At 47.4% G+C, this 24,462-nt stretch overlaps 1 protein-coding gene across 1 annotated transcript in view; it reads left to right on the top strand.

The window, feature by feature from the left end:
* Nucleotides 1-3,747: 3,747 nt before the first annotated feature.
* The window catches only part of PXYLP1 (2-phosphoxylose phosphatase 1), a 62,912-nt gene continuing 42,197 nt past the window's right edge, over nucleotides 3,748-24,462 (top strand). The window contains exon 1 of the mRNA XM_003265316.3: nucleotides 3,748-3,846. The gene's annotated coding sequence lies outside the window, so the exon portion shown is untranslated. The remainder of the gene's footprint in view (nucleotides 3,847-24,462) is intronic.

The raw sequence follows: 24,462 nt of genomic DNA, 5'->3' as shown, positions 1-24,462 counted from the left end.
TGTGTTAGAGAGAGTGCAGCATTTCTGCAAGAAGCTAAGGGATGATCTTTAGCTTTTTGCAAGATATTTATCTCCCTGAGGCCCTGCAGTTGCCAGGTGTGGGGTAGAAGTGTGAATGAGACAATCTTCTCTCTTTACATCATAGTTTGATGTTCTCTACTATATTAATCAACATAAATCTATTATGCATAATTTTAGTTTTAATCTTTATTTTTGTGTGCTTTGTATTTTTCCAAGTTTCAATAATGAATAGGTACTTCTTTTGTCGCTGGAGAAACAAAACCCATGGTAAATGGAATTTTGAAATGAAATTTATTATCTGGATACTGTGATGGGCACAGAAGAAAGGTTTAGTGTGGATGTATAGAATCTGTCGTAAGTCAAGATTGCAGGCAGCACAGGCCTTTGGAACTTAGAACATGGTGCAAATAACCACTCCACCTCCATCCCCTAGAGGACTCCCTGGTATTGTCATCTGTCATCTCAGTCTCTGTCCTAGACTCTTTGTCTTTCCCCATGGTAAAGTCCCTTTAAGTGTAGAGGCAGTAGCTCATTGTTTCTCTAAGTCTACAGTACGGGACAAAGGGGGCTGTGCAAATATTTGTACAATTTTTGCTCAAAGGCTTGAAAGTGAATTGAAGCTGGACACCTGCTCCCAGTTGCTTATAGTCTGGGAAGGGATCATTTGTGTAACATGGCAGCAAATGCTGCCTAGCGGAATATTCATTACTTGGGTGAGTCTGGGACTATTTTTATAAGATGGGTGGGCTCTGCTTTTAATGAATGTTGAGGGTTTCCTTGGAGGTCAAGATGTGAATTTGGAAAGGACAAAGGAGCAGGCTGAGAATAAGAGGGGAGACAAAAGTTATTGAGCACACGGCATGCACTTTTCATTTCTACAGTTTACAGTCACCAAAGAGGATGGCTTGCTCATTTATCAGATGAATAATGGTGATGATAGTTGCTATTTTACAGGAACTAATGTGTGAAGTCCTATGCTAGAGGCTTAGGCTAGTCAAGACTCTCTTGGTTGCAAGTGACAGAGAAATCCAATTCTAATTTGCTTAGGGGAAAATGGGGTATTTACTAGAACACGTACTTGAAAAATCCAGTGGTATGTGGGATTCAGGCACAGCAGAAACCTGCCTATGACATCCATTCTCTTGTGAAGGTAAATAAAAAAGAAAGAAAGAAACTGGCCTATCTCACCACTCTGCTTGCCTCTGGCAGCTGCAGTCTCTGGCACAGTCTCCCCAGGTGCCGGCCAGATGGTCCCCAGCTGTGTCAGGCTGCCATCCTACCTTTTCAGCAACCACGGAGGAAAGAGATTTAGTGGGAGTAACGGTCTTGAGATGCTCCCTCATATCTATTTTCCCTGTAGGAAGCTTTTCTTTTTCCTTCCCTGTAGCCCCTTTCTCCATTAAGGCTCAGTGGGTACCACTCAGAACCCAGAGTCCACAGGGAGGGGGAGGAGATGCCTCCTCTAGAATGGAAGGTAGCATAGACATCCTCAGGGAATAGGGAAAGTGAGGTAAAGAAACAGGACGTGAGTCTAGGGAGTGTATGATGTCTGATTCCATGAGAGCCTGAGGCTATCCCTATACCAAGTGTGGACCTAGGGAAGGGGGTGGTACAAAGACACAGATCTCAGATAGGTTAAGGAGGAAGCTGAAAGCAGAGAGGGCCTGTGTCCTATCTCCAGGCTGAGACTCTGCCCCCACAGTATGCCCTGCGCCGTCAAGCAAAGCGCTGGTGTGGCAAATTTTGCAGAGAAATGGCTAGAGATGGTGCCCTGAGTTACCTTTAGTCCCCTTGTGACAGAGAAGGGATCCAGGAGTGCCCACATGCTCCCTGCTGAGGGTGACAGTGTGTCCACGAGTGAACTCACCTGCCATGGAGTCACAGAGGCTGAGAGCACAGCATGGACATGTGGCCCAATCCTGCAAACAAAGCCAGGTCCAAGGCTAGTTGCAATGGCTGGCAGAGAAGCTGATTTTCTGCTAGAACTAGAGCTGTGAGGCTGTGAGCCTGGATCTGCCAGGGTCTTATGTGCGCATGAAAGCGTAGCTCATGTGGAAGAAAGCAAAGCTGAGACGGGGAGTCCCTGAGACCCTGGGACTAAAGCCAGGCCTGAAGCAGGCTCTTCTTGTACACAGCGAATCAACCCTTTTTGATTTAAGCTAGTGTGAATTCGGTTGTCTTTTACAGCAGAAAGCACCTTGACTAATCCATGTAGAGAAGAGGGTGACAGTGTGAGCTAAGCAGTAGAGCCTGCAATCGGTGAGAGGACAATCAGAAGGGGCAGAGGAGACATTGTTGGGCGGGCTGGGGTGGGCTTCTGTGGGGGCCAGGTGGGAGAGTTGGGGGTGATGCTAAAGGGGACAGTGAAAAGATTTCGTGCTCATGGATTGGACAGGCCGTCAGTATTTAGGGCAGAAAAAAGGCCCGGGATAGCGCTGCATCGGGGGAATACCAGAGGGGGACAGGCAGCAAAGTCCGGTACTGACGAGCCATTAAGGCACCTGATGAAGAAGGCATGCCAGGTGGCTGACAGAATGGCAAGACTACGGGGATAAATGGAGTTGGGAGTTTGGAAGAGGTAAAATTTGGTGCCAGACGTGGTAACTTGAGGTGGAAAGTTCTAAGAAAAAAACCGGAGGGTAGGGGGAAATATGGCTAACATATCTGGGCCAAGTGTGTGGATTTGGGAGCCATCAATAAAGGAGAGAAAGCAGAGGTCAAGGGATGAGGTCCTCCCAAAGGTGCACCTCAAATGTATATAGTAGCAAATTCGAATCGGTATCTATTTTGCCTGAGGCTAGTTGTACTAGGACACACAGGGTCACTGTAGACCTCGAGCTGACAGCAAAGGCCTCTCTGACAATCGCTGTTGGTCGTTTCATCTCCCACAGAGAAATCTGGTGGGAATCTCCACCAGCTGGAACCTGACATTTGCAATAAATGACCCACAAATACTGATCAAACCAAATACAACCGTTCGCCTATCAGATGTCTAACGGGGCGTTACAGGCAGCCCTCAAGTGCTCTGAGGCTCTTCAGCAGCCGCTCCAAGGAAGCAGCGGGCCGGGAGCAGGTGGGAAGGGCGACTGCGCGGGGCCACGACCTCCCCGGGTCCCTGCAGGCCGTTGGAGACGGAGCAGCAGCGAGGACTAGAGCAACACAAGGCCGGATGTGTTCTGAGCCGGAAGAGGAGTGTGGGATAGGCCGAAAGGGGTGGGGGGTGGGGGGCGGGGGGGGTGACAGTTTGGGTCTACGTGGCAGCAGGCGGACCCCAGACGCGCGCGCCCACCGGGCGATAGGATCAGCGGCGCCGGGGCAGGCACATGGCCCCAAAGCACCCACACTAGGGCCCGGGCCGGCCAGGGCTGTGTTCCTGGGCCTTGGCGCGCCTCCGCGCAGTCCCTGATCGCAGGTCAGGAGTTGTGAGGCACGCGGGAGCCCTGCGTGTCTGTGGTCGTGGTCCCTGCGCGCTTGGCGTGTCCGTGCCCGTGGCTTTGCACGCCGAGGGCTCTGCAGACTGACCAGTCTCTCGGGGCTGCGCTGGGCCTTCCAGAGGCAGCGTCCTCTCAGCAACCCCGCGCGGTCGCCCCCGCCCAGCCGCACCGCAACACCGCCTCCGGGGCGGAGCTCCAGGGCTCCTGGTGCTGGGCTGGCCGAACTGAGCCGGGGCGCGGCGGAGTCGGCAGGGGGCGCTGCCGGGCCCCGCGAGCTGCCCGGTGGCGGGTGCGCGCCGCCCTCGCCTCCCCTCGCGCCGGGAGGAGCTGGCGGCGAGCGCCGAGCCGGGCGCGCAGCGGCGGAGCTGGGGCCGGCCTGGGACCATGGGCGGTGAGTGCGGCGCGGGCCTGGGCCGGGGCGGTTGCCGTTGGGGCTGAGCCGCGCAGAGGCTCTAGGCGAGTGGGCGTCCAGGGTCCGAGGTTGGGAGACTGAGGAGGTCCCCCTAACTCGCCAGTGGGAGAGGGGCGGGAAGGCTGGGGGCGCTTCGAAGCGTCGGGTCCGTATCCCGCGACTAAGCCTCCTCCTTTATCCCCGCGCTCACCCCAGAGCCTAGGACTTGCGCCCTCTTTCTTGCCACTCCCCCCATGCGCCCGGTGTCCCAGCCCCGGCGCCCGCCCAGTAGCCCCCTTCTCCCAGCGCTGGCGCCGTCTCACGTCCCCTGCGAACCCCCGGCTCTGTCTCCAAGCCCCCTGCAGCCCCGCATTCTCCCGCGGAGCCCGCCTCCACCTCGCCCCCGCCCCTCCAGCCCTCTCCCGCACGGCCCCCGCACTCCCGCCACCGGATTCCAGCCGAGATTCTAGCTCCCGGGATCCCCCTTCCCGGGCGGTCCTGAGCCAGCTAGTCTCCAGGTAAGCAGGCGGCCGCAACTTCGCGGCCTTTCCCGGAGACGGGGCTGGCTCCTCTTGGCAGCCACCTGCAGCCTGACGCCTCCGGGAGTCCCGGGCCTGGCCGCGGGGCCGCCCGAGCGCAGGTTAACATTCCTGGATGCGCAGGTTAGGACCGTGTGGTGTAGACCCACGACGTTGCTTTTGCTGGTGAACTTGCATATGTCCTGATCTTTTAAATAAGCTGGGTTTGTCACACACACACACACACACACACACACACACACACACACACACAGAGAGAGAGAGAGAGAGAGAGAATGGATTTGCTTAGGGTAGGTTGCCTGCTTTGCAGCCGCAGCTGCCTTTTAAATTGTACCTGTGGTTGGTAAAGGATTCGCGGTGCAGGACGTGGAGCCATATTTTCCCGCTTCGGCTGTGAGTTCAGCGATTGCCAGGGGGCTCTGTGGTGAGTGAGGTTATCACCGCCTGACTAGCCAGTGTCTTTGTGGGAAGGCAAGGATCCTTTGTAAGCATTCAACAAGTAAAATCTGGAGAGATGTGGAATCAGATCGAGCTGTGAATGGGGAAGTGTAGGGGGGTGGATGGGGGATCGGAGAGTGCTCCACAAATGGGGCCGTTTGTTGATATTTCCAGAAGGCCCGTGGGTGGGAAGCTGGCAGTGCGGAGCCCACCCTTTCAAACGCGACGCGACTGCGGTCGGGCTTGGCAGTAACTTACTCTCCTCAGAGGTGTTGGTGCCCAATCGGGACATCTGTGAGAAGGGGATTTCTAGCAGATGGATCAAAAGGCCTCGGGCGCGGTGGCTCACTCCTGTAATACCAGCACTTTGGGAGGCCGAGGAGGGCGGATCACCAGAGGTCGGGAGTTCGAGACTAGCCTGACCAACATAAAAACCCCGTCTCTACTAAAAATACAAAATTAGCCGGGCGTGGTGGCGCATACCTGTAATCCCAGCTACTCGGGAGGCTGAGACAGGAGAATCGCTTGAACCTGGGAGGCGGAGGTTGCAGTGAGCCGAGATTGTGCCATTGCACTCCAGCTTGGGCAAAAAGAGCAAAACTCCGTCAAAGAAAAAAAAAAAAAAAAACCCTGTGGTCCCTGGAGAGAGGTGGAGATGCACGGGACAGCCTGAAAGCCAGTGTATGAATCTGCCCCATCCCTTCTCCTGGCTTTCATTAATTCTTGGATTAAATTAGTTGCTTATCTCAAAGAAAGGATGTGTAGGGGGAACTTCTCTGTTAGGGATTGGCTCCTGGCCAGCCCATCCTCACTGATACCTTGGGAGGCTGCGTTTGGGCACCAGGAACAGCGTGGGCCACCTGGCCTTTGGAGTACAGCACTCCGAGTGTTTGTGGAACTGCAGTATCTATAACTCTTTTTTCTATTGATGAGCTTGAATAGTAACTAGCTCAATATTACTTCACTATTGATTAGATAAGCAGCCCAAGGACACACTGGGGCTCAGTAGGGTCTCTCTGTCCAGAAATTCCCTTGGGCTTCTCCTTGGCCCTCCCTACACCGCTCTGTGATGAGTCGCTGTCAGATGCCCCACTGTGCAGGAGCATCTTCAGGGATGGGTGGAAGGAACCATCTCTGTGGCCCCAGGTCCCTGCCTGGTCCCCCCTGTCTACCACATAGGGGTACTCAGTGTTCGTGAGGGAAAAAAAATGGATGCCCCAGTGAATTAGTCTGAGTTCACAACCAATGTTTTCTACACTTTGCTACACTATTCAAAATGTTACCCTTAAATTCAACAGTTTTTTTTTTTTTTAATGTGTCATATCACCAGAGACAAACTCATTTTTGTGTGTGTTTGGGGCAGGGAGCGCAATCTACAGATCAGGCTCTGATGGTGGGTCGTTAACCTCAGTGGGGACTCCAAGATTTCCATGAAGAAAATCAGTTGTCTTCATTCAAGAATTGGGGTAGGTAGTGGTGGGCGCCCTTGGGAGCTACTAAGTTTGTCTGCTGAGGGTTGAGTCCACCATAGCTTAATCTATAGTGCCCAGAGCTGTAGCCCCCGTCCCCTTTAACATTTCCTATCCCTGCTCACTGATGGAGGAAGCTCCCAGGGAGACAGGGTACCACTTGCAGAGCCCCACTGGCCGCTTCAGATTGCACCATCCCCACTCCAGTGGGTGTTGCTTCCTGTGGCGGGCTGGGAGTGCCTCTTCTTGCACATTTCTGGCACTGTGGCTTGCAGCTCTATTGGTGGGAGGGAGGTTGGTGTTTTGGGCCAGTGCTTTTGTCTCTTGGAGGTGGCTATAACCCACTGGTAGATGGGGCAAGGTCCAGCTCTTGTGCCTCTGTCAAAGGCCACCCCCAGGCAGTACAGCGAAATGCTGAGGGGGTGGGAACACCTCATGTCCCCCTTTTTGGGGGGGGAATCTGGAAAGGGCTAAAACTGAGACTGCCACTTGACTGTGGGAGCCTGCACTGCCCCTGGCTGTCACAAACTTATCTTTCTTACCCAGATTGTCTCTGTCTTCAGGTCTGGCTCAGAATTCCTGCAGCTGGTGAAAATCTGTTTTCTAGAAGAGGTTTAATTAATGCCTGCAGTCTGTGAGTGAAAGAAAGGGAGGAGAGGGAGAAAGAGACATACTGCTATCTAGAGGTGGGTGGGAGAAAGGATGGGAGAATGTTCAAGGTCCTGAAAATTCATAAGGGGAGATTTCAGCCCCAGAACCTGTCCCTGGACAAGGTTCCTGGTTGGTGGATAAGGAAGTGTGCCCACATTCCAGTGTAGGGGTTACCAGTTACGAGCAAAGTCACTGAGATAGGAAAAATGGCCCCATGGGAATCTGAAATCCGTTTGCTGGGCCCATCATTCTGGTTTTGAGAAGGCCTTGAAAGCCAGCTGAGACTTGGGCTCAGCACGGCAGGAGAGCACTGAGCTGTTTGAAGTTTTTGAATGGGGTGTGTGCCCTTTTGGAAATAATGGCTTGAGCAAGATTGATCTGGGGTTTGGCCGGGGAAGCCACTTTACCATGGCTTAATTTATAGGCCCTGAGCTGTAGCCCCAGTCCCCTTTGACATCCCCCATTTTACAATGGAGGAAGCTCCCAGGGAGACAGGGTGCCACTTGGAGAGCCCCCCTGGACACTTCAGATTGCAGCCATTGTCACTTCATCTCACCTGAGGTGCTGAGGGGAGAGTCTAGGTGAGTGACAAAAGGAGCAGTGGCTTGGAAGGTCTGTGCACCTGTATTTAGGAGGTGAAGAAGAGGGAGCAGCTTTCTAGTAGGATGGTGGGCCTTTTGATAGAAGCGTCTCCCAGGGACTCTTTTTGAACCTGCTGCACAGCCTTGCAGGTAAACGAGGGCCCACTGGAGCCTCTCAACCTGGAGATGCTGCACGGCAGCCACGAGGAGGCACCCGTGAACCCAGAATGAATTTCAGGGTCTGCTCTGAGTCCAAAAGGCAGGAGGGCCCTGGCCAACTAACACCTAACTGAGCCACAGACTCTGGCCTGTTTATCCTCCACCCTCAAAACCAGCAGGCTTCTCTGACCCTTTTTGGACTTTGGCTGGGGAAGCCACTGGCTTTTGGAAAAAGTTCAGTCTGCAGTGATGGCAGGAACCATCTCAGGAGTGTGGAAGAAGTTAATGATTAAAAAGGCGTGGAAGAAGAACTGGATGGCGGCTTGGGGAGTAGTTCCTGCAGTCAGGAGGCAGCCTTTACCTCATCCCCTTGGCCCACAGTCATCTGTGCATGAGTCTGCCCCTCCCTCCATCAGTGGAGCTGCCTCTGAGCTGCGTACTCTAGGGTGGAGGAGAGTTTGGGGGAACTCAGACATCTAGTAGTAGAGACTGTAGTAACTTTAAAATTATCTTCATATTTGCAGAATCATTTCCGCAATTTATACATTCATGTTTCAGTTTACAGGGCATCCTTTTGTCACCTGCTCGCCACCCCTTATGCCCCTGGGTGTGACCAGCTTCCTTAGAAAGAGCTGTAATCAATAGCATATTGATTAAAAAGCATATTAAGATGAAAATTATTGCACCTGGTTTTGATACCCCCCACTCTCTCCCCTTTCCTCCTCCACTTCTGTTTGTGGTTACAGCCATCATTTACATTAAAATTACAAATCATTTTGAATACTATTTGTCCCACCCCTCAATTATTCAGAGACATGTGTCTTTCCAACCAACAAAACCGCAGCTTGCTTTCCTAGGCTTACCTCATTCTTGGATCCAACACCAACCTTCAGGCCTTCAGAGATACAGCAGTATCGTTTTGAGCTTTTAACTGTAAAATAAAATGAAGCTCTTACTTGCTAAGTTTGTTCTCTGCAGACATAGGAGAATCTAGTTAGAATTAAACATTTACTGTCTTGTTAAGGCTTTATGCTTCTAAAATGAAAGTGGCAGTTGGATTACCGTAAAGTTAGTAAAGTTGTAGAACAAATTTTTGGAAGCTCAGAAATAATAATGGAGGGACTTACAGAAATAAACTATTAAGCTTAAGTATTAAAACATGCAGAGATATAAATATGAACTACCTTGAAAGTACAGAAAGTTTGGCAAGTATAGATTAATAAGTATATAATTTTTTATGCAAGTTATATTATTAAGATCATGCATTATGTTTATACAGTACCTTACTATATAAAAAAGCAACTTTGTCCGTGATCTCATTTGATTCAATAAGCCTGCGATCTCCTTAGAGATGGGGAGATGGGACCTTGGGATGGTTAAAAGGCTTCCTCTAGAATTCACATCTCATAAGCAGAGAAATACTATGTAAACCTAGATATTCTTGCCCACGTTGTTTGATAACCGAATGTGGTTACATAGTTTTTTGAAAATTGTAGATGGTCCTATTCTTAGGGATAAAAGTAGGCATTGGTTTTCTCTAAAACTTTCTGCAAGTCAAACAAACAAACAAAAACTGTGTATGTAGTACCTAGAAACCTGAAAGGACTTCTCAAGTTTTGTGGATGTCAGAGGTTCTCTGTTGATGGCTTCCTAATACTAGACTACCTGAGTTGGTTGTGTATTCAGCACAGTGCAGTGATTGAGTGTGTACATTCAGAGGCCAAACTGACTTTAAACCCTGGATCTACCATTACTAGCAATGTACCCTTGAGCAAGTTACTTTTCTGTGCCAGTTTCCTTATTTGTAAAATTTGGGTGGTGATAATAATACCTACTTCATGGTACTGTTGTGAAACTGAAATATAATAATACATGATGAGGGCTTAGAAAAGCACTTACCACATGGTACGTGCTTTAAAAATGTTAGCTGCTATTCCTATTCATTTGTTTCTTAAAATTACCTTTTAGGCGCCAACCAACTGCACTGAGATGATGGATACAGGATGATGGTCTCTGTCCTCATGGAACAGAGGACATTATACTTCAGTTTGTGGTGAAGGACATGAATGGCAGTGCAGATCGATTTCCAGGCACTTGCTCACTTATAGCCATGAGAGGCTGTGAAGGGGCTGACCATGGGGTGGTGACCTTGCCAGCTCTTTGAAACAGCACTCATTTTGACTCATCTGTGTCTGACACATGCTGGTTGTTTTAACTGTCACTCTTGGCCACAGGTTGTTAGTGGGAAGTGTGATAAGAGATCCTAGATTTGTTTAGTCACCTGGTTTTGTCAACACTATTTTTGGTCCTGGTTGACAGAGTGCTGCCCTGGCTACTATTTTGGACTGGACTGGCTCTTCGGCAGCCCCAGAAACCTTTGGTACTATCAGAGACCCAGTTCTCTGAGCAAGAAATGGCACAGCTGCTCCTGAGAGCAGGTAGGGGACTAGCCAGAGGCAGGAAGCCAGAACACCACATTTCCTGTGTCTGCCATAGCTAGAAACTTCTTGACCCAAAGAAACTATGTTGACGGGCATGGGCTTCCTAACTGGTGCTGGAAAGAGAGGGCCTTCCTCCTCAGACCTCGCTTTGCTTGCTCTGTGCATCCTACAGAGAGGCTCTAGCATGGCAGCCTGCCCGACTAGCACCTGCCATCGCGGAGCTGGCACGGCCTCCAGCAATGGGCTGTCGACCAGAAAATCCTTCTGTGATTGCTGCTTCAGGAACTCGAGTGCTTCTCTGCCTCGTTTGAGTGTGATTAGCCCAGCTTGTACTCAACATACACTGGAATACTTCATACCGATAAGTCAGCAGTCAGACTGGAAAACCAGTCATCAGTTATCTTAGTGGCAACCAGCTTATTTTTATTTACTTTAAACTACGGTTGACCCTTGAACAATTCAGGGGTTAGGAGCACTGATTCCCCCCAGCATGGCCCCCCACAGGAAAATCCAAGTATATTAAATCCCCAACATCGTAACTATACATAGCCTACTGTTAGCCAGAAGCCTTACTGATAATGTAGTCAGTTTACACATATTTTGTATGTTGTATGTATTATATGCTGTATTCTCACAATAAGCTAGAGAAAAGAAAATGTTATTAAGAAAATCATAAGGAAGAGAAAACATTTCCTATTCATTAAGTGGAAGTGGATCATCATAAAGGTTTCATCCTCATTGTCTTCACATTGAGTAGGCTGAGAAGGAGGAAGAGGAGGGGTTGGTCTTGCTGTCTCAGGGGTGGCAGAGGCGAAAGAGAACCTACATGTAAGTCGACCTGCTCAGTTCAAATCCGTGTTGTTCAAGGGTAGACCTATGTCCTGGAAATTTTAAATTAAGTTTTGTCTTAAAAAAAAAAAAACTTGCCCCACACTTGTAAAACCAACAGCAAATAATGCCAACCTTTTGTATATAGGGAGAATTAAGGTAAAAAGGGGAAAACCCTTTCTCTGTTTTACAAATGGCTCCCCAGGTGCTCTGACTTCTCTGGTCATGATCGTCTCTTGATTTCCCAGACTGGAACCTCTTTTGTCGCCAGTGTGTCTGTCTCCGTTGCAGTCCCTAATGGAAACACAGACCTGAAAAATCAAAGCTTGGGCATTTATGGCCAAAGGTCATGGCATGGATGGTTGATTTTTTTGGCTCTGTCTTCAAAGTGAAAAATCACTGTCTTCTTTGAGAAAGAAAGTTATTTTGGGAGATGGCTAACATCAGCAGGCAGGAAGATCTAAGCAAGCCTGTCTCATCCTCGGTTCACATAATTTCTAGCATTGCTAAGTTAGCAGCATATGATTTTTTTTCTCCTCTTGTGCATCTTGCTCTAATGACTGCTGATTATCTTGAAACAGCTGCATTAATTGATGGTGTTTAACGACTCTACTTACACTAAGTAATCACAGTTGGCTTGGCTGAGGATCGCCAAGTTCTTTTTACTTGCTTTTTAGTTTGAGAAGTGTTTATTTACTCTGTGTGCCGAATGCCAGAAGGGGAGTTGGGAACGCCTCACCTCAGTGCCGGCCCACTGCCCAATGCCCAATGCTCACACTCTCCTGGGACATCATCACGTGCCACCACAGCGTCCGTTCCCGGTGTATTCTGATTGTCTGCTCATGGGCCTGTCTTCCAGCTTGATAGGGAGCCCCTAGAAAGCAGGGACCATACCCAGCTCATCTCTAAAGCTTTGGCCTTTAGCACAAGGACTGGCATGAAACAGGCCTCAATAAAAGTTAGGTGAATGAATGATGAGTGGTTATGAATGTGTCTGGCTGAAAGTAGCAGAAAGCCCTGGCTTAGTGGCTTCAGCAAATAGGGGTTTGTTTTTCTCATGTAACAAAATGCGTGAAGATAGGTGATTGCTGGTGTTGGTTTCAGCAGCTGACATCTGTCTGTACTGACACTTGTGTTACTCTCTTGGCCTTTCCTTCATGATGGCAAAAAACACCAGCAAACCAGACTTCCCCTGACATTTCATGGCCAGAACTGTATCACATGGGTTGCCCTCAGTTAAATGGGCCATGTGAGTGTGTAGCGGGGCACACTGAGGAAGGCTCGCTGCTTAAACAAACCAAGTATGTTTAATGGTTCAAATATGGTAGGCATTCACTTTTTGCTCACACACAGTCCAAAATGGCTGTTTCTGCATGGGGCTTTCCTCCAAGAGGATATTCAGGGACTCAGGCTCTCAAGGCTGCCATGCTCGTTTGCCTCACTCAGCTGAAGAGGAAGGAACATGGAGGACGGTGTGTGGGAGGATTTTGTGGGCCAGGCTCAGAGGTGCTGAACTACTGGCCCTGACATTCCACTGGCCAGGGCTCCGTCGCGTGAGCATACCTTCCAAGGGGAGGAAACGTGCTCCAGCCACATGCCCAGGAGGGAGAGGAGATGGGTATCACAATTAGCTGGCAGTCTCTGCTACACTGTCTGCCCCCTCCTCCCCCCAAAAATCAGGATTCTCTTAACAAGAAAGAATGAGTAGATATTGAGGGGCAAGTGGGGGTGTTTTCTTTAGAAGGAAATGCTGTGCTAAGAAGGCTGCAGCCAAAAGTCGTCTTCATTCCTAGGACATCATCTGTTCTAAATCTCTACTTCTGTTCCTACCTTTGGGAACTGGGCCATATGACTCAGTAGGACAGTGGGAGGCCTTCATTATCCCCCTGTCTTGACACAGGGCATGTTCTTAACAGCTTTGTGGGAATGTGTCCTAGTTGATTCACATCAGCAGTTGGAGGTTACCCCAGAGGAAATGGTCTTCGGTCCCCCAAGGCCAGAGGAACCTATGAGAGCTCCTTTTTTTCAAGTGCCCCTGCCCACTCAACCTTCCAAAGCTTCTCTTCCTCTCCAGCCTCCGCCCCAGCCCATATCTGGAGGGGAGGAGAGGACACAGCAAAGAGTGACCTGATTCCCCTCTAATTCATTAAAAAGTGTTTTCCCACTGCTTCCTGCTAGTTTTCCTCAGTAATAATTGATGAGTGATATATTGATATACTGGGGTGTAGTGCTTTATTCTTGTTTAGTTTGTTGTAGGTTTCTGTGATGGGGCTATTCCATCCACAGCATTCTTCCTGGTGCTCACCCTTCCTTTTTCCCACCCTCCTTCCCTTCCCCTACATACCTGTTGAGCACCTGCTGCTTGCTCTGCTGTCTGTCCACCCAGCCCTGGGGAAGGCGGGCAAGGAAGCTGACACGAGTCTGTCGTGTTCATGAGTAGAGTGGGAGGGGTAGGCTCTGAGGGCTGTGGTTGCCCAGTATTGGAGGATGTCACCCAGTCTTGGGGTCAGGGAAGGCTTCCAGGGGAAGGTGGTGCTTAAGCTGAGTTTAAGGATAAGCAGGAGTTAACCAGGTCAGGAAGGCATCTGGGCCAAGAGAGTGGAATGGGCACAGACATTGAGTTATGAAAAGGGGGAACAGCAAGTCGACTGTGCCAGAGTCGGGCGGGATGGTGTGGCCATTCACCCGTCCAACACTGCTGTGCCATGGGGCCTGGCCTTACAGGATCTTGCAGGCAGAAAAGGACCAGCCCCCTTGGAACTCGTGGGCTGGCTGTGAGGGGGATGAGTCTGCAGAGGAGTTTGGGCCAGAATCTGAGGAGGGCTTGGCTGCTGTCCCAGACTCTGCTCTAAAGGGTCTGCTGCTGGAGGTTGAGTAGGAGAGGGGCCCCATCACTTGTGCCATCACCTCTTGTGCCCCGTCCCTCTATGTCTGATTCTTGACTGGTCCTTTGCCTGGGCATTACTCAGGCTATAAAAATAGAGGCTGGCACCAGAACTCCAGCATGTAGTTGGTGGAAAGCTGAAGCTGTCATTACATATCAAGATACGTGTCAGGGAGATTTTTGATGGAGCACTTTCTTGGAGCCCTGAAGATGAGGTTCTAAAGTTGGCTTATAGTTTTTTTCTCCCTTGGACTGATCCCAATGCTTCTGGCCATTCACTTGGAATCTGTACTGGTTGTGCTTGTTACTCACCCCCGCCCCAGGCTCATACATGCCCTCAGGGACACATTGAAATGAACGCTCAACCCTGAAATCCACCAAATGAGGGCTCACCTTGCCACAGACTGGCCTGATTAGAGGGGCTGGGTCCTCTCCATGGGGCCCGCTGGAGGCTGGCGTGCAGTCCATCAGGTGTTCATGTCCCATATAACGCAGGACACCCTGGCCCGAAAAAGGAACTTTCAGCACTGCCTGAGAAGGTAAGCGCTCTGATAACTGTGCTTTCTTTCCCTAAGGAAATGAGGGCTGAGCCAGGGTTTAGCAAAGCTGTCAGCTGCCTTGATTGTGATGAATGGTTCCAAGGGTAGTTTCCTTCGTTCTCCCTCCCAGCCCTGTTTATTAAGGTGGACTGCAGACAGTGCTGGGGGTTGGGGTACAGAGAGATGAACCATCATGCTAGTCTAAGCCAAGGGCTGAATGAACTGCACTTTGCTTCAAGGTGGGTTAGTCTGTATTCGTAGACAGAGACTGAATAGTTTGATGCTGTTTTTTGGGTGCCTTCTTGGTCCAAGTGCTGCAGGGAATGCAAATAATAATGAGAAGCAAATCATGACTGTCTTATGTTTTCCAGGATGGATCTCATCTAATCCCCTCCATGCCCCCTGAGGCAGGCAGCAATATTACACTCCACTAGAATAGAAACTCCATGAGGGCAAGAATTTGGGGCTGGTTTAGTCACTTCGAATCCCCAGCTTCTATAACTATCCTTGGCATAGAGCAGATACTCAGTAAATATCTGAATGAATGAATGAATTACTATTTGCAGGTGAGGACACTGCAGCTCAGAGAGATTAAATACCTTGCCTGAGCTGTTAGGTGGTGGAGTAAAAGCCCTGGTCTCAGTGCCAGGGAGGGACCATGAGCTGTGACTTGGGGACCCCAACCCTACTGCCCCTGGAATGAGGGCTACTTCTATGATAGCAGTGTAGGAGGGCAGGAGCCTGCCTGGCCTGGTCTACTGAACACAGCACAATCTTGGCAAAACCCACCAGTTGTATGATGATAGAGCCACAAGGACCCAGGGGGTTGGAGGGTGTCTTCCTGCTGCCAGCGCCATGATGTAACTCAGAGGTGGGGTGATAGGCAGCCTGTATCTATCAGCAGCTTGAGAGTGACATTTCAAGAATACCACCTTCATCCGGTCAGGCGTATGCTGAGAAACTTTCAGTGGCTCCCTACTCCTACGGGAACCTAGTCTGGCTCTAGCCCTCCTCCACCCTGTTCACTGATGAGTCACTGCATAAGGCCTGTCATCCACAGTACAGTGGCATAGGGGTGGGCTTTGCAGCCTGCCTCTGTACCATTTATCCTCACATCAGGCACGCCTACTGACATCCTCACTGCCTTTTAGTTTAGCACAGTTTCTGCCTCTTTCATGTAGCCCTCTCGCTGATCATCCCAGCACAAAGAGTCCCCTACCCCTCAGGTGCCTGTAGCCTTTGTCTGTCTGTACAGTGCATTTCCTAAGGATGTTCTTGGAACCCTGGGTTCTGCAGGTGGATGGGGCTGCTGCTAAGTGGGGCATGAGGCCCCTCCCAGTCCACCTAAGCACCTCCACTGCTACCTGAATTCCACATCAGATTCCATGTTGTGATGAGTTTTGAAAGAGGATACTGTTTGGAAACCACTGGTCTCTATAATTTATCATGTGCCTGCCTTGTGAGATACTGCTTAACTGCATTGTTTAAAAATAATTTAAATATGTTTTACAGTACTCTTTTTTTCTGATTTTTAAAAGTAATACAAGTTTATTTAAGAAAATTTAGAAAATGCAGAAATATATGTGAGAAAATAAGCCTGCCAGGATTCCCTCTTACTTAAGGAGTAGTGAGCCAATCTTCTGTCTTGTAATTTGTTTCTTTTAAAGAAAATTTAGATTACTTGTCAGTGCAGGTATAACCACTCATAATATTTAGGACGTATTTTCTCTTTTTAATGTTTTTCCTTTTTTAAAAAAATTGTTACTTTTACAAATAGCAATTATTTAAATTCATTTTTTAAAATAGCACAGGTTCAAATTCTAAAGTGTACAATAAAAAGTCTTGCTCCCACACCTGCTTCAAGCCATTCAGCCCAGCCTGCACATGCTATATTGTAGCTTGTCTTTTTGACTTAACAATATAACGTTTTTCCTCTGTCATTACTCACCTTTTGTTACTTGCACCCAACATACTATAAAATCAAAGCATTAAAATATATGAGTAAATATTGGAAAGTTCTTCCTACTTCACAATAGAGATGACACTGTTAATTTCAGCAGCCATCTCCTGCTAGACCTTTTTCTGTAAATTTATGTTTTCCAAAAATTTACGTATATATGTTGGGATATGCTAGCATTGGTTTTACCTAAGTGAGATTACACTGTATCTAGTATGCTGCTACTTTCGTTTTCTGTCTTTTGTTTTTAACTTGGCAATATTTCTTGGAGGTTTGTCCACACCTAAGCCCACTTCTTTCTTTTTTTAAGGCTAAATCGTGTTTCATTGTTTGGGCAAATTGTGATTTTCCAACTGTTTCCCTATGGATGAACATTTCAGTTATTTTCACATTTTTGTAATGACTCCTAATGCTGCTTTGTACATAGGTGGTAACATTTTTGTAGGATAGAAACCTGAAATACAAATTCTTGGGGCAAAAGATGTGCATGTTTATTGTTTTGGTGGAGACCACCATTTCCCCTTCACAGATACCATTCTAATTAATCCTCTCACCACCAGTAGTGTATGAAAGAACTCATCCCCCTGAGACTAACATTCATGATAGGTGAGAGGTGAATTTTTTTGGCCAATCTGAAAGGTGAGAAATGCCACTAACTCCTTTTTTTTTTTTTTTTTTTTTGAGACAGAGTTTTGCACTTTCATGCAGGCTGGAGTGAAGTGGCGCAATCTTGGCTCACTGCATCCTCCGCCCCCCAGGTTCAAGTGATTCTCCTGCCTCAGCCTCCCAGGTAGCTGAGATTATAGGTGCCTACCACCATGCCCAGCTAATTTTTGTATTTTTAGTAGAGACAGGGGTCTCTACTAAATATAGCCTCGCCATGTTGGCCAGGCTGGCCTCGAACTCCTGACCTCAGGTAATCCACCCGCCTCAGCCTCCCAAAGTGCTATGATTACAGGCGTGAGCCACCACACCTGGCCGCCAGCTCATTTTAAAATGTACATTTCTTTCCATCCTGGTTTTCCAAACATATACATAACTATACATATTGATTAGAATTGTGCCATGCCTTGTTCTCTGTCCTTTTTTCCTTTCATATTAGGTCAGGGATGTTTTCTCTGTTCATTGCATTCTCTCCAAAAGCTCAGTTGTTCAGGGTTGCTGGCCTTTTGAGCTATTGCAGATCACCTGGAGTGTTTTTTATTTTAGTTTGTGTCTGTGATCTTCAATGACACAATGATCCTGGGAATGACAAGTCATAGAAAAGAAAGAAAAGCAGAAGAAACACCTCCTGCAGAGAATTGGCACAAGGAGTGTCCAGTAGACAAGAACCAAATGAAAATCAGAATTAGATATTTGCTCAGGGGCTCATCTCTTAGGTATTTGGCAGGGAGGTCCCTAAAATATCACCATGAGCTCTTGTTATATATGGATATTGTATACTCTGTGTTATATGTTAAGCTTGACCTGTTCCGTGCGTTGTGCTATGAAAAGTACACAGCTTTGCTGTTGTTGTTTGGATAGAGAGATGATGATGGTTTCAGAGCATTCAATGTCAGTGGAAACATCCAGGAGTCAGTGTGGTGTCATGGAAATAGCATTGAACTGGAAAGTCAGGAGAGCTGGCTTCAGACTCTAGTTCTTCCCCCGACTTACCGAGTAAACCTGGAGAAGACACCTAGCCTTTTGGGTCACCTGGGGTCTGCGTGGCAAGGATGACCTGGGTGTAATGGGTTTGGAAAGCTTGGTGGGGGACAGGCTAGCAGTTAGAGGTCAATTCCAGCTTAATATTAAAAGAGAGCTCTCTAAGAATTGGCACTTTCTAAGATGAGACTGGCTGTATGTTGCCAGTTTTCAGAAATGTTCTGACAGGTGGTCAGTCAGCTCTCTGCAAACACACAGACACTATCCCTACTGTCATGTGGCTTAGGGTCAGTCGCAGGAGACAGCTAGCCAGCCAGGAATTTCACCATGGTCATTTGATTACATAATGATAGTGCTGAGGAGTGTCATGGAGGAGAAATACAGGGTGACTTGAGAGTGTGAGACAGAGTGCTAAACAAGGCGGGTGAGTTGAAGGGCAGCCTCTCTGAGAAAGTGATCTTTGAGCTGGGATCCAGGGCATGGTCAGCAGTCAACAAGGTGAGAAAGTGGAGGCACAGAGGAGAGGCAGCGTGCTGGCTGGAGGCAGGTTGGGGGATTGCTACTGGCTGTAGTGAGTCCTCCATTCATTAATCTCTTCATTCATACATTCATTCACTCTCTCAACAAATATTGGTTAAGCACCTGCTCTGGACCAGGCAGTGTTCTTGGCCCTGGGGATACATGTGTAGGGAGCAAGACTGACAAAGTTCTCAGCCTCATGGAGCTCAGTTTTGCCACATAGCAAATCATTCCCAAACTTGGTGCCTTAAAACGGCCGTCATTTTACACTTATCCTCATAGTCTGGAGGTAGACCTGGCCCAGCCAGCTGTTTCTCATACATGTGTCTCACACAGTTATTCAGGCAGTAACTGGTCTCATTCTCTGTGTTTTTGAGCACTTCAGCCTTGGCTTCAAACCCACTACCTGTCTCAGCTCACCAGAGTCCTCCCAGAAAGGCAGTCCAGTGGCCTTGTGTGCTGGCTCCAGTGTGCCACTTGGGGTCTTACCTCCCTCCCCTGCCTCAGGCAGCTCCAAGAGTAACAGGTTTCTCCACCTCAGGTTCATTCTTGGAGAGCAGGAGTGATGCCCTTTTGACATTCCAGGCACCTGCCTAGCTGACCCAGGCCTGGAGTCTGCAGTGAGCAAGGCTCGTCTGTGGGACTGAGAGATATCTGGGTCTGGGAGAGGCATAGTGTGAGGGCTTGAGGTGAGGCTGCACTGGTAGGTGGGGCCATGGAGGCAATGGGCAGTATTTGGTTGACATCCGTGGAGCATTATAGGAAACCACTAGAAGACCAGAGATCTAATGACTCCCTAATGGGAAGATTACAGAAGACAGTCCTTCTTGGAAAACAAGATTTTAAAATTAATCTGTTAGAATGATTTGTCTTATAAAACAAGGCTTTCAGGTATGTCCCTGAAATGCAAGTGTCCTCTAGGATTACTTGTCCTGTGGCTTAAAGAGAGGAAGCATGGATGTCCATCCTGATTCTATCAGTTATTATATCACAATCAGTGATATGGCAATCCGTGGTTCATTATCACAGAGTTGGTGGGTAGAGTCAACTTTCTATAACCAAGAGTTCACATTCTACAACAAACATTCCCACCACTGCAATTTCCCATAACACACAACAGTGCCCAAGCAGTAACTCCTTGTAAGGAGAACTACAAAAACAAACCTCTAAATAATACAGTATAGCTTTTTGCCCTATTTGGTAGACATATTAAGTAAGAAACTCCCTCTAGAAACTTGATTTTATGATGATAATACAGAATAAGTACTTGCTCAGTTAGCTGCAGTTTGTGGAAACTGATGTGTAAACAAGGATCAGGGCCACCCCCATTGCTTTTCATTCTCAAAATTACTTGGGTCAACCACTTTTGCTCCCAAATTTCTCATTAAGCTACATCAACCTGGAGTTGTGTGTTTCATTACAACTGTTAGCTAAGCTGAATCAAAGCTTTGGAGCTTTTAAGAGTTTTGGTCTCTTTTTTTTTTTTTTTTTTTTTTGAGATAGAGTCCCACTCTGTCACCCAGGCTGGAGTGCAGTGGCACAATTTTGGCTCACTGCAACCTCTGCCTCCCGGGTTCAAGCAGTTCTCCTGCCTCAGCCTCCCAAGGAGCTGGAACTACAGGTGCCCGCCACCACGCTCAGGTAATTTTTTTTTTTTTTTTTTTGGCATTTTTAGTAGAGACAGGGTTTCACCATGTTGGTTAGGCTGGTCTCGAACTCCTGACCTCAAATGATCCACCTGCCCCAGCCTCAAAGTGCTGGGATTACAGGAGTGAGCCACTGAACCTGGCCTCTTAAAAGTCTTATTACCTACTTTATTGGCAGGGAGCTGGGACTCCATGCAGTTCAGATTTCCTCCAAAGCTAAATGTCGTAATTGTAGGTAACAGTGCTCTTAGCTCTATTTTTGCTCTACCTGTCACTTTATAAGTGCAAAGGAGCAATATGTATATATATATATGTGTGTGTGTGTGTATATATATATACGTGTGTGTGTATATATATATGCGTGTGTGTGTGTATATATACGTGTGTGTATATATATGCGTGTGTGTATATATATATACGTGTGTGTGTATATATATATGCGTGTGTGTGTGTATATATATACGTGTGTGTATATATATATGCGTGTGTGTATATATGCGTGTGTGTATATATGTGTATATATATATACGTGTGTGTATATATATATACGTGTGTATATGTACGTATATATACACGTATATATCTATACACACGTATATATATACTCACACACGTATATATACACACATACATATTTACACACGTATATGTGTATATGTATATATATATATATAGAGAGAGAGAGAGAGAGAGAGAGTGTGTGTGTGTGTGTGTGTGTGTGTGTGTGTGTTTTGAGAGCTTGTTTTGGGATCTGAGTCAGAGAATCCTTGGATCTCAGCACGTGGAGGGCTCCAAAAGGTCACCCACATCAGCCCCTCTGTAGCATCACCAGCAGTGGCTACACACGCTTGGCCATCTCCATGGGCAGGAGGGTTCATTCTATACTGACACTGTCAACCTCCCACTAAGTGAGACAGCTGTGTTCTCAGATTTACTTCTAAGGATGTAAAGTTCATGCCCACTGGCACTGGCAGTGATAACGAGCTACAGGGCTCCTGGTGCCCCACTCCTCTTCATGAATGAGTCATAGAGTGACCTGGCAGTGAGCACAGGGTCTTGCCAAAGCTCTGTAGGTGAGTGTGATCCCGGTCCAAAAAGGCCTCATTGGGCAAAACGCCTCTCAGTGGCATGCGCGAGTGCTCCTGTCCATGCGTCCATCCAGAGAAAAATCCCGTTCCTATATAATATTGTTAACCCAGAAATGCAGGCCTTGGTAACCTGTGCTTTCAGGTGTGCTTGATTTAAATTGCACAACTATGAGTCTCAGGACTTTGTAAGCTTTTTTTTTTTTTTGCCTTTAAAAGTTTGACTTTTATCATTCAAGCCTTTATATTATGCCACTTGTACTTCCAGTCTTGCAGCCTGCCTGTTTAATCCTCTCGTGCTTTCTTTGACATTTTAAGAAACTTTTAATTGACACACTTTGCTTGCAAAATTTTTTTAAAAACAGCTATATTTTTAAAGTGGCTTTGCGGTGAGTAAATCATGCCAACTGCATGTTCTCCTTTCTTTGTTGAGGTACTTATAGCTTCTTGACATTCTAAAATAATAACACCAGTCTCAGATGTTGCTACTTTGAAACTTAAGAAAGAGCAAAGCAGTAACATTGGATGGAACACAGACTTGTTCCAAAATGTCAAAAAAAAAATAGTAATAATAACTGAAGAGTACATAAAAGTGAAAATCCTGGCTTGATGAGTTAGTTATTTTAGTCTGTTCTGGCCCTGAGAAACGATCAGATGCCTTGACAAGTTTATCCTTTGTGGAGCTGGAAAAACACCTCAAAGGAGAGAGTGGTTAGAACATGTAGTTCACAAAGGAAAACAAAATGTTTACTATTTCAAGGATTTAAAAATACTAAATCTGCAGATTATCAGCCTCAAATCCTTTTAGGAAAGAAATGGTAGGGAAATAATTAATGCTGCATATTTTAAAAACATGTAAAATATGAAACAAAAGGTCTGTTAGTGGAACATGTACAGTCAGTAGGCTGCAGGAGGCTGCTCTACTGTTTGTCTCTGCTGAATTACACCTGAGCAAACCAGCACTGATGTTTTTCAAACATATAATTATGACTGTATGTGTTTTGATTATTGGATCTGAAAAGTTGTGGTACTGTCATCAGATGACTGTGTTTGAGAATAATATTTTAGAATAATTGTGCATGTTGTCACACCTTCTCCAGTTGTGAGTTGTCGCAAACATCCCCTTGCTCACTTATTCCTAACAGAGCCCTGACTCTATTCAGGCCTCTGCCCATTCTATCCCTGCATGGGCCTCTGCCAGGAGGTGCATCCTGATTGGTTCCACCCAGTCGTTGTGTCCATTCCCAGTGTCAGTGATTGGTTTGGGTGTGGGCACATGACACACTTCAGCCAGTGAGATGCGATGGGCAGCCTGGGGGGAGGGGTTTCTGGAGAAGGCTTCTTTGCTTCTAGCAGAGATGAACAGAGTTATCCCTTCTGCCTTTGCCCATGGCTGAGTATGGCTGTGATACCTGGCAGTGTGGCTGCCAGCTTGCAACCCTGAGAGAGGCCAGCCTAGTAAGAGGACAGACACGGAAAGCTCTTGGCTTCCCATTGATGCTTGGAGTTGCTGAATCAACTAGCCTTGGAGCTGCTGTCTTAATATGATGGCTTGTCATGTGGGAATGTGGATGAGTCTCTTTGCTTGCTAGGGTTTTCTGTTACCTGCAGCCAAGCCATCTTTATAGATACATGAATTATTTAAGATAAAACAAAAACTAAAGTGCAAAAAGAACAAAGATGACCACAACAGTGTCTCATATCACATCTAAGAGTGGTATTCAGCCTGGTCAGCGACGAGGTTTTCTGCCTAATGCAGCTCATGAACGCCTGTGCACTTACTCATTACACTTCCAGAAGGGAGCCCCATGAAAAGTACCAGCGTTCTGCTAACAGCAAATTCTAGATCGGAAATTGGTTTGTCTGCTTAAACAGAAGTGAAATAACAATGGATTAAAATGCTGTGAGATTAATTTCTCTCTCCCAAATTGATTTGAGCTGGAAGGCAATCAAGGAATGGGTGGCCTTGCCCCTTGGGGTCATCTAGGGTCCTTCTCTGTCATCCACTAGGATGTTGCTTCCATCTGCATGGTGAAAGTTGCTCCTCATCATGCCAGTGTTTCAGAGCCTGGAATAGGAGAAGAAAAAAGTCAGGATGGGCTGGGGCAGGCAGCTTCCTTTTGATCTGGAATGGCCATATTACGTCCAATCACGACTCATTGGAAGAACTTGATCACATCACTACAACCAGTTGCAAGGGAGTTTAGGAAATATTCTCTCTAGCTGGATGGTCATGTATCCAGCTAAAATCCAGAGGGTTCTGTTCATAAGAGGAAGGAAGGAATAGACACTTGGAGCAGTTAGAAGCATCTGCCACATAGTATGTCTGCTATAGTGAAGAAGAACGTGACAAGGGCAGATTGCTGGGTACCACTCTGAATGTGAAGCAAGGGTTTCAGCCATGCAGGCCAGCCTCCATGAGCAGCGTGGAGCCTTTTGCCCCTCTGACCTGCCCTGGCCTCTCTTCAGGTAAATGAAGGCGTTTGAACCAAATGATATTTAAAACCTCTTCAAACTCTGACTTTCTCTGGCATGGTCCAGTGGAGATTCTATTTCTAGAGTTGGGGAGAGGGAACAAAGACAAGGGAGAAGTAGGGTAAGTAGCTCACTCATGGCTGGTGGGTATTAAAACCATCAGCAAAATCACCGTTAATACTTACTGAGAGCTTATCAGAGGCTAGGCACTGTACCATGTTCCTAACATATCTTAACCCCACGACTCCCTCCCTATACAACCTATGAAATGGGCTCAGTGATTGTTCTCACATCTTAGATGGGGAAACTGGCTCATTATCAGGTACAGCAGGACTCTAGACCTAGCCAGTTGACCCTGGGCCCATGCACTTAACAGCCTATTGTGGGTATGACTGGGAACTGAGGTGGGATTTGTGGGGTGTGGCCAGATCATAACAGGTCCTTAAAGCAGGGCAAAGAACATTGAGTTTGGTGCTGTCCTTTATTCAGGGCCTGCTTCAGGATCAATCTGCAGCACTGATCAGCACACCCCCTGTGTTAGTCCATTTTGTGTTGTAAAGGAATACCCAAGACTGGGTAATTTATAAAGAAAAATTTATTTGGTTCACGGTTATGCAGGCTGTAAGAAGCATAGTGCCAACATCTGCTTCTGCTGAGGCCTCAGGAAGCTTACAATCATGGTGGAAGGCAAAGGGGGAGCCAGCGTATCACATGGTGAGAGTGGGAGCAAGGGAGAGAAGAGGAGGTCCCAGGCTCTTTAT

This window comes from Nomascus leucogenys, chromosome 8 (genome assembly GCF_006542625.1).
Source record: "Nomascus leucogenys isolate Asia chromosome 8, Asia_NLE_v1, whole genome shotgun sequence".
In the NCBI taxonomy this organism is placed as follows: Eukaryota; Metazoa; Chordata; class Mammalia; order Primates; family Hylobatidae; genus Nomascus; species Nomascus leucogenys.
This window is presented reverse-complemented; position numbering and strand designations above follow the sequence as displayed.